The 11,109-nt window shown below is 43.2% G+C and overlaps 1 non-coding gene across 1 annotated transcript; it reads right to left on the reverse strand.

Annotated features, from left to right (window-relative positions):
• Positions 1-3,514: 3,514 nt before the first annotated feature.
• LOC120616286 (U6 spliceosomal RNA) lies at positions 3,515-3,621 on the reverse strand. The gene has a single exon (XR_005656570.1). It is a non-coding gene; the product is annotated as a U6 spliceosomal RNA (small nuclear RNA).
• Positions 3,622-11,109: the final 7,488 nt, after the last annotated feature.

Here is an 11,109-nt window from a genome sequence, read left to right on the forward strand (position 1 = left end):
CACTGCCATTCTCCTCTGAATCCACAAGTTGGGCGTTTTTAGATTCCACATGTAAGTGCTATCACACAGTATTTGTCTTCCTCTGGCTGATTTTGCTAAACATAATGCCCTCGGGTTCATCCATGTTGTTTCAAAGGGCAAGAGTCCCTTCTTAGGGCTGAGTAATATCCTGTCATGTGTGCGCCAAAGCTGCTTTCTCCGTTTGTCCCCTGACAGACACTGAGGTTGCTTCCTTATCTTGCCTGTTGCAAATAATGCTGCAGTAAACATGGGGAACAGATATCTTTTCAATATTCTGTTTCCATTTTATATGTGTGTGCATGCGTGTACGGGGGGGTGTGTGTGTGTGTGTTCAGAAATGTGACTGCCGGATCACATGGTAGTTGTAGTTTTAAGTTTCCGAGGATCCTCCACACCGTTTTCTGTGGTGGCTGCACCTGTTTACCTCCCCGCCAAGGGCTCCTTTCCTTCACACCCTCGCCGGCACTTATTCCTCGTCTTCTGGATGGTAGCCATTCTAACAGGTGTGACGTGGTAGCTTATCGTGATTTTCATCCGCATTTCCCTGATGATTTATGATCTTTTTGTGTACCTCTTGGCCATTCGGATATCTATTTGGAAAAAATGACTCCAATTCCTCTGCCCCTTTTTAATATTTTTTTAAGTTGTATGAGTTTTTATATATTTGGGGTATTAACTTCTTATCTGATATGTGGTTTGCAAACATTTCCTTCATTCCATAGGTTTCCTTTTCATTCTGTTGATTATTTCTTTTGCCGTGCAGATTTTTAGTTTGATGTCATCCCACTCGTCGATTTTTGCTTTTGTCGTCTGTGCTTTTGGTGTCGTATCCAAAAAAAAATCATTCCAAGACCAGTGTCAAGAAGCTTCTTCTCTATGTTTTCTTCGAGGAGTTTTATGGTGTCAGGTCTTATGTTTAAGTCTTTAATCCATTTCAAGTTAATTTTTGTGAGCGGCATACGATACAGTATGATTTCATTATATACATATCACATATCTTTCTGTTTGTGGATACTCAGTTCTCCCAGCACCGTTTGTTGAAGAGACTGTCCTTTCCCCATTGAGTGTTCCTGGCTCCCTTGCCAAACATTAGTTGACAGTATAGGCAGGGATTCATTTTGGGGGTCTCCAGTCTGTTCCATTGGTCTGTGTGTCTGTTTTTATGGCAGGACCATACTGGTTCTAATTACTACAGCTTTGTATAATTTGTAACCAGGAAGCATGATGCCTCCAGCTTTGTTCTTCTTTGTCAGGATTGCTTTGGCCATTCAGGGTCTATTGTGTTCCATATAAATTTTACTGTTGTAAAACGATTCCTATTTCTGTAAAAAAAAAGTCATTGGATTTTGATAGAGATTACACTGAATCTATAGATGGGTTTGGGTAGCATGGGCATGTTAACCGTATTAATTCTTCTTATCTGTGAACACAAGATAGCTTTCCATTTGTGTCTTCTTCAATGTCTTCTATCAAAGTCTTATAGTTTTTATTGCACACATCTTTTACTTCCATGGTTAAATTTACTCCTAAGTGTTTTATTGATTTTGATGCTATTGCGAATGGATAGTTTTCTTTATTTCTTTTTCAGATATGTCATCGTTAGTATATGGAAACAACTGATTTCTGTGAGTTGACGTTATAGGCTGCAACTTTACTGAATTCATTGATTAGTTCTAGCAGTTTCTTGGTTGAGTCTTTAGGATTTTCTACATATAAGATTATATAATCTGCAAATAATGACAATTTTGCTTTTTCCTTTCCAGTTTGGACAACTTTTATTTTAGGTCTTCCCTAATTATGATAATCAGGACTTTTAGTACTATTTTGAGTGGGAGTAGTGGACACCCACGCCCCTTTCCTGATCTTAGAAGAAAAGCTTTCAATTTTCACCATTAAGTGTGATGTTAGCTATGGATTTGTCACCTCTGGCCTTTATTATTTGAGGCATGTTTCTTTTATACCCAATTTGTTGAGGGCGTTTATCATGAAAGGATGCTGTATTTTGTCAAATGTTTCTTCTTCATCTACTAAGATAATCATATGATTTTATTTTTCATTCTTTCAAGGAGGCATATTATATTTTTTGATATGTGTATGTTGAACCATCCTTGCGTCCCAAAGGCAAATCCCACTTGGTCATAGTGTATGATTCTTTTACTATGTTGTTGAATTCAGTTTGCTAATATTTTGTTGAGAATTTTTGCATTTGTACTCATCAGGGATCTCATTCTACAGTCTTCTTTTCCTGTAGTGTCTTTATGCGGCTTTGGTGTCTGGGTAATGTGGCCTCATAAAATGAAGATTGAAAGTGTTCCCTCTTCTTTAATTTTTTGGAAGAGTTTGAGGAGAATTGGTGTTCATTCTTCTTTAAGTGTTTGGTAAAATTCACCAGTGGAGCCATCTGCTCCTGAGCTTGTGTGTTGGGAGGGTTTTGATTACTGATTCAATTTCCTTGTTTATTAGTGGTCTGTTAAAATTTTCTATTTCCTCCTGATTCGGTCTTGGTAGGGTGTATGTTTCTAGGAATTTATCCATTTCCTCGAGCTTATCCAATTTGTTGGTGTATAATTGATCATAGTAGTCTCTTATGATCCTATAAATTTCTGTAATATCACTTGTAGAGTCTTCTCTTTCATTTCTGATTTTATTAATTTGAGTGCTCTTTTTCTCTTAGTCTAGCTAAAGATTTGTAAATTTTGATTATCTTTTTGAAAAACCGGCTCTTAGTTTCACTGATCTTTTCTATTGTTTTTCTAGTCTATATTTCATTTATTTCCACAATGATCTTTGTTATTTCCTTCTTTCTTGTAATTTTGGGCTTAGTTTGTTTTTTTCTAGTTCCTTGAGGTGTAAAATTAGGTTGTTTACTTGAGATCTTTCAATTTTCATAATATACACATTTATCACTATAAACTTCCCTTTCAGAACTGCTTTTGTAGCATCCCTTAGGTTTTGGTGTGCTCTGTTTCTATTTTTTTTTGAGATTTTTTTAATTTCTCTTTTAATTTTTTCTTCGACCCATTGATTGTTCGGGAGTATGTTGTTGAGTTTCCACATGCGTGTAAATTTTTCAACTTTCCTCTTGTTGATTTCTAGTTATATCATTGTGGTCGGAAAAGATAGTCGGTATGATTTCAATCTTCTTAAATTTTCTAAGACCTGTTTTGTGGCCTATCATATGATCTATCCTGGAAAATGTTCTGTGTATACTTGAGAAGAATGTATATTTATAGAAAATGGATAGAATGTTCTATAAACATCTGTTAGGTCCCTTTGGTCCAATGTATGGTTCAACTCCAACATCCCTTGTTGATTTTCTGTCTGGATGATCTATCCATTGCTGAAAATGGGGTACTATTATTGTATTGTTGCCTATTTCTTCCTTCAGATCTGCTACTATTGCTTAATATATTTAAACAATATATTATTTTGTTTCAGTGTTGGGTGCATATATACTTACCATTGTTATATCTTCTCGAGGAATTGACCCCTTAAAAATCTGGAATACTTCATGAATTTGCATATCATCTTTGTGCAGGGCCCGTGCTAATATTCTCTTTATTATTCTAATTTTAGTGCGTGTGTTGCTAAAGGGAGCACAACCCACTGTGTTATGAACAGATAAAACTGTTGTTTTAAACCACTAAATTTTCAGGCGGTTTTTAAACAGCAAAAGATAATTGATAAAGATTTGATCTGCTTGATGAATCTAGAGAGAAAGGTTGAGGGCGAACAGTCCAACCCTCTTCTCTCATTCTACTTCTGGGAGAAAGCGGCCCCCTGAGAATCCGTGTTCTCTTTTTGTGATCCAGGCCATAAATCATACAGGGTTGAGATGCACTGATGTATATTTTTTCCAAATGCTAAAGAGCCTGAAGTTAAAGTTAATAGTTGGCTGAAATCAATAGTTGGCCAAAAACAAATGTTGCCATGAAAAAAAGAACTAGTAATCAAGAATAAATCTGAAAAATAATTAAAAATCGAGAATTATTATAATAATTTTAGTAGTCACACATCGAAAGCCAATTAGTAAAATTAAATGTGTTTTTAATATTTTTAACAATGTATTTCATTTTCTTTTCCCTCTACATTCTTTATTACGTCAAAATGGAAAGTAATTTGTCAAAATATTGAATTTTTCCTCATGAGACTTTAAGGTAGCAAAAATGATCATTTAATTTATTCTCAAAAGATGTGAAAAAAATCTCAGTTAGCTCTTTTTATTGAGAACACGTAGTATCTTGTATGGGATTCGGTCTTGACACTGTCCGCTACTCACTTTCATGCGAATTTAGTGTCCCTGATTATCAGAGGGATGTTTCGTTCTAACGACTCCTGTCCTTTCTGTGCAGTGTTCAGCATATTTTTTAAAGGTGATTTTTCTGCGTTTTTCTTGCTCTCTCTGTCTGTCCCACTTTTATCTAGATCTTTTCTTTCCTCCATCTTGGTTTCTCCTTCCTGCTCAGTTTTGATTCGGCTCCTGAGTGCGGGGCCCTGAGCACTGTGGGAAGGCGGGGTAGGTAAGCCTGGTGGCCTGGCTCGCTGGAGGCCGCTTGCCTCACCTGCTTGTCAAGGTGATTTTACTTGGAAATAGGGTTTTTGCAGATGTAATTAGTTAAATGAAGTCATACTAGAATTAGGTGGCGCCCTACTTCAACGCGACTGATGTTCTTGTGAGAATGTGGCCATGAAGGCAGAGAGAAAACGTTACGTGACAACAAAGGCAAAAATTGGAGTTATGTAGCTGCAATGCCAAAGACTGCCCAGAGACTGCCAGAAGCCGAGGAGATGCGAGGGAGCGTCCCCGAGGGAGCGTCCCCGTACGGCTTCCCTGGGAATCCGGGCCTCGTGACACCTTGATCTCAGACTGTTAGCCTCCAGAACTGAGGGACAGTAAACTTCTTTTGACTTCAGCTACCTGTTCGCGATACTTGGTTATGCCTGTCCTAGGCAACTAATGTCCTAGGTAAAGACTGTGGGGGCCTCTGACCTTCCTGGTCCGCAGCCTGTGTTGAGCCATGTAGCTGGACTTTGCAGTCACAAAAAGACATCACATAAAGAATCTCGCCTGACTCGATGGGGAGCACAGAACTCAACACCCGAGAACTTGGAAGTCGTTAGGCGACGTCTTTCCGTGGAGCTCGAGTCTTCTGTAATCTGGACAGTTTTGTCGCACCGAGGTTTTCGGCACCGTAAGGACCAGAGGCGCATGCGGGCTGCTCTGGGACTTCAGCCCGTCTGTTTCCGATGCCGTGCGTGGCCCTGCGCCCTGTGCAGTCGGCCTCCTGGCGTTGTTCTGTAAGGACACATTATTTTCTGTCATGAAAACGTTTGGCTTCTATGGGGTGGGTGAACCTTGAGCATCTCCACTCTCGGAACTGGTATTTTAAGTGTAAGTTCTGAATCACCAAACAAACCAGCACATCTCAAAAAAAAAATAACAGATGAGCAGATCCTCATTAGAAAAGGATCTTGACTGATTCTTCCCTACGTATCAGGGGCCTCCGGGGGGATTCTGCAGCCATCGTCAGAAATAACATCAAAGGCGAGGGCTTTACTGTGCTTGGAGAACCACATGAAAACACTCGCTGGTAGTTTCTGTAAGTGAAATGCACGCTAATCCTGCCCAGACGACACCCGTGTTTGAAGCCATTACACCGAAGACGTAGGGTATAATTTTCTGTGGGTCATTTCCTATTGAAGTGTGAACTAGATCAGAGTTGCCGGATTTTCTCTTCTTGCCTCATTCAATTCGTGTTTCCCCTCCCTTTTTAATAGTCTCAAAGTATTTTGTGACTAGAACAGTGCTTTTTAAACCTGAATGTGCATGAAGTTTCGCATTCATAGACTGATTCAGTAGGACCGAACTGGGTTCAGGAAACCACAAATATAGCAAGACCCAGATCCTTATTTATCTATCATCTTCTATCTATCTATGTACCTATCATCTATCTATATCATCTATCTATCCATCTATCCATCCATCCGTCATCCATCTATATATTTATCATCTATTATCTGTCTATCATCTATCTCTATCCATCTCTATCTATCATCTATCATCTATCTGTCTATCTCTACCTATCTCATCTATCATATCTATCTATCTAATCATCTGCCATCTCTCTGTTTTTCTACAAACCACACTGAGACCTGCATCTGACCATTGCCTTTTGCTGCCTCTATCTCCTTTCTTCTCCCACAACCATCTGAAGACAGAAGAAGCAAGCTTGCCCCTTCCCCGTCCTATCTGGACCACTCCTCCCCACCTGCAAAGTAAAACTCTAGACTCTAGTTGGCCAAGTCTGTCTCTTAATATGCTAAATGGGAAACTAAGACTGTGGCTGTGTTTTATTTTGAGGGAACCAGTAAGATAATGCAACTGGTTTGAAAACACACATATATCTCTATAGGTCCTTAGGAATGCTGAAACGAATTTACAAACAGATGGAAAACTGGCTAATATCCACAGGGCCACAACCAATTATATCTCACATGAAAATATTCATTTGCATTTCTCTGGACAAGATTTACTTGCATTACTGTACGTTTTCTAAGACCTACTGAGTTATAAAATAGTTTAAAGATGGTCGGAGGCCCTTGTAGAATTAGACAACCTGGAAGGGTGTGCTAGACACGATACCCAGTGGTTTTCTCATGTTTCAGTGTGTTTCAAAATTTTCCTGACACAAAGACCTAAATTTCCTTATCAGTAAAACGAGAGATTTGGACTAGTGACTTGTGAGAACCTTCAATTCCAACGTCCCGTTACTGCGGTTCCTTGGCCATTGTCAGTGTGTGTGCATAAAACGCGGGATTTCTATGCTGGTATGGCAGGACTGTTGTAGTCGTTTGTATCAGTCAAAGTCAGCCATAACCGTGAGGGCCTCCTCATGTAGTCTCTGTCTGAAGATAAAATCAGATGTGAACTCTGCCTCTCTCCCAGGCGCTTTGAGGCAGCGCGTGCCTGTGCGTGCCCTTGCAAGTGGAAGCAGAACCTAAGCATAGACAGTCTAGTGGATTCGCTCACTGTTTTTACCAAATGCTACCTACCCAAGATGCTGGTAACTTGGCTAATATGAAAAGGCAGGACAATAGCGTATAGATTCGCAGATGGCGAAAATTGGGAAGCAACGAATCAAGTTTCTGTAATTCTTGTAGACTTCCCTGCAGGTCAAATGCTTTCTTTTCTCTAAACATAGAGCCCAGGCATCCCAAAAAGCTCTCAACTTATTTAGTTTTCTAAAAATCTACTATATTTGAAGGTGCGAAATCATGAGTAATGCTTATATGCAGCTTATATTTTTGAGGATAAATATTCTGCTTTGTAGATTTTATCAGGTAAAACCCCATTTAGTTTAGAAATCAGCATCAAAACTTTTTTATTTAAATTTGTTTACTCTCATTTGAATGGTCTCATTTTAACTAAAACGATCTTCTTGATGGTAAAACATAAAAACAATCACATTTCTTTGTTTCAGTCTTTCTTTTCTTTCATCCTAGTCATTTCTGTAGAACGCTGGGCAGCGTTTGGGAGGGTTTCTGGTAATAATACACCTACACAAGTGTGCTGCAGGAAATAGAAAGTCCACACCTGATCCCCTTAGTAGCTGCGACCTGATGAGTCATAGAAGAACTCAGGGCGACTGCTGCTGAACGGTGAAGATTTACATCCCAAATGCCTTTTTTTCCTGCACCAATAACATAACATGGATTCAAGAGCAAAAATATCAACCAGACACACACATACATTTGTATCTGTCTACATAGCGCACAAAGGTGGTTGCAAGTAAGGGGCAGAGGCGGACGCGGAGGATGGCAAGATGAGAGAAGAGAACTCATAGGCATCGGCACCTTCTCTCTGAGAGCCAGATGGCATTCATCTACAATTTTATCATCACAATACCCCTGAAAAGGAGTTTCCAGTAACACCATCTTGCAGGTGAAGAAAATGAGACTCGATAGTAAGCAGCAGAGCTTAGTTTTGAAACCACCTCTGCCTGACTTCAGAGCTAAGAGGACAGAGAGCGAGACTCCTCTCTCCTTCGTCCTGGCACTGCAGCCAGAGCCCCGCACTGAAGCCGGGCGTCAGGACGTCAGGAGTCCGCAGGTCAAGCTCAGGCAGCTGCCAGCACCTGCCCCGGCCACGTTCTCCCAGCGTCACTAGCAGAATTGCTCCTGCCGCCAACCCGGGCACCTCCCGCCTCTGCATCCCCCTCCCTGAGGGGACCGAGAGGGAAGCGGCCGTAGCCTCTGCCCCCAAAGCTAGTAGAGAGGGAAAGGGAGACAAAGAGAATTTCTTCTAAAGGCTGCAGTGTCTGCAAGAGGAGGAGACCAACATTTTCATCCTCACAGCGGGACTGGGCTCGAGAGAGGACAGATGGCTTGGCCCCCATGGGACCCGAATGGGGACAAAGAGATTTGGAGAGAGAGGGCCTGGGGAGACCCAGGGACCACTTAGCAGATGGGGCCCCTATGTGCCTGCTGACTTTACAGTTTGCTGGAAGGTGAGAACTGGGGCTGCAGTTGTGGGGGCGGGGGTGTTGGAAAGGAGGTTGCCGCAAAGAGGCCCATGCACTGCAGGGTAAATGCCACCAACTGGGGTTCCCTGGTCAAACCAGTGAAGGATAGCCAGGGCCTCAGGGAGCTGCACCAGGAACCACCCCCTCGCCCCCAACCCCGCCCCAGAAGCGCAGCCTTGGCCAACCCAGGAGAGGGCTGCAACTCAGCCCCTCCCCCCGGCAATGAAAATACAGGCAGAAGAGCGGGGTGGGGGGGGGTGGGTGCGGCTGCAGCTGTGACCCCTCAGGCGGAGCCGGCCTGAGCTGGAGGAGGAAGACGAATTTTGAGTCAAGTTTGGGAACAGGACTGGATCTTAAATGCCAGCATTAGACTGTTTTAACAACAAAACCATGCTGAAAGTGTGCAAAAACTGGCCCAGATATAAAAGAAGCCAATGCTAGAAGAAAGCGTTGGTGGGGCTCGTTTCGCCGCCTACTGGGAGTTTTCGGAAAATACAACAGTTTTATATTTTTACCCCCAAACAAAAGTTAAACAGAGACACCGAACCAGGTACTCTGTCACCCCTTTCTCCACGTGACCCCACTAAGAAGAGCGAGCCACGGGCGTGTCTAGCATCTCAGGCCCCTTCTTAAGACACCCAATTAACGGTACTCCCCGACGCTGCAAGGTGGCCCGATTTCCTTCAGTAACTCACCCCCATGCGTTTCTGCCTCTGTTGGGCATCACCTCCTATTAGCTCGACCTCATGGGAACGTTCTTGGCTGGCTCTATGTGTCACAGCCCCCAGACGGAGGAAGAGGGCTCCAGGCCCCCATGCGGGACCACTGGGTTAAACGCTTAGAAATACCCGCAGTTCGGGGGTCTTGAATCGTGAAATGGCAGGGTCGGGCCTTCATCTTTGCATGACGCGCCACCGAAAAGCTCAGCCTGCTCCCTCGGCCCCACGTGGTCACAACGACACCTGAATCTTCAAGGGGCGGCATCTCGTTGGAGTTTATTGGACCCGTGATCACTGTGGGTGGTTGCGTCAATAAATGCAGTCTCTGCCCCTTCCCGTGTCCGTGGTTTATGACGTGGACCTAGCAGTTCTAACCACTGAAGGAGCAGAATATGTTTTCCTACCCCTCGACCTATGGTTTAGCCATGTAACTTGCCCTGGGCGATGGAATGAAGCAGAAACGACAGGGTACTGTCGCGGGCCTAGGCCTTGAGGGGCCGCGAAGATTGCTTTTTCATAGACATGTCAGTCATGTCGTTTTTATTTTGAGCCACTGAATTTTGGGATGAGGTTTTTCATGCACAGAAAGTTAACTGATGCAATCATTTTTCTAGTAGATACGTGGTAGAATTTAAACCAGAAAATATGCTATTATTTCTGGAACAATTTCCCTTTTGATTACATTCACTAGTTTAATAAGTGATGAAATTAATTCCGATCTGTATTATTCGCTGAGATATTTGGATTTCTGGCATCGTCTGAGAAGACAATGCATCTGCACTCTCATTCCGGAGAACTCGGGGTGGACCGTGCAGTCACCGCCGAGGAAGCGATGGCTCCTGCAGAGACCATCCCAGCACGGGGTGTGTGTGTGCGCAGCGCGTTCATGTGAAAAGCAGCTAAATCTGCTCGATGTGTTGCAGTCCAGTTCATTTATGAGTCACTCGTGTAGAACTCAGAGCCCCTTTCCCCGTAGAAACAGTCACATAATGTTCCCAGCGAATGTGCAAAAGCCCATGTAACCTCACACTGTAACCGGATGACATCGTAAGGCCTCGGAGCTCAGGGAGAACCTCCACCCGCCACCGCTCAGGGCTCCTTCTCTCCTTTGCTTTCTCCTTGCTTTCTCTTTACCGAGGACGAGCCTGTTAGAGCCTGTTAGAGCTCTTCACTGGGCCTCCTTCCTAAATGGGCAGGGCGACCCTTGATAGGAGGTGAGGACATGCCACGGTCTCTCAGGCTTGTCGTCCTCTCCCACGTGACGGCTTGGGTCCGTGGACTTGGAGTCCCTCTCTCTCTCCCTCTCTCCTCCCCTCCCCATGTTTCCTTTAATAACCAAAATCCTTTAATCGGGGAGTTTTTAAACAATGCTTGTGCAGATTGATAAACAGTGCTTCATTTCTCTCATTCGGCTGGTGGTCCTTGCTGGCTACGTCATCAGTGAGAAAGCTGGAGGGCCCAGGGGTAGCTCAGAACTCCCAAGGCCCAGCCCCTTTTGTTCACCTTTCCTGTGGGAAAATCCTTGCTGCGTGCCAGCTGAGGAAGCTGGGCACAGCTTGGATGTACCCTCCTTCTCCTGAAGGGGAGACCCCCCCATTCACAATGACTCATCTTTGGGAAGAATCTCCGGTTCTTGCATGGAGGAGGAGTGGTCATGTTTTGTCAGAAGAGGGGCCTAAAAGTTGATTTTGGAGAAACTGTAAGTCGTAGTGGAAAGTATATATGTCCGCTTCTTTAAAATTTGCATAAAAATGCATTAACTTATGCTCCTCAGTTCAGAACTCAGACACCTAACTGCTCCCTAACCTTAGCTTCCGCCAACAGAATCTTATTCCAACCCGAAAGCT

The sequence above is a fragment of the Pteropus medius genome, unplaced genomic scaffold, assembly GCF_902729225.1.
Source record: "Pteropus medius unplaced genomic scaffold, Ma_sr-lr_union100, whole genome shotgun sequence".
Classification (NCBI taxonomy): domain Eukaryota; kingdom Metazoa; phylum Chordata; class Mammalia; order Chiroptera; family Pteropodidae; genus Pteropus; species Pteropus medius.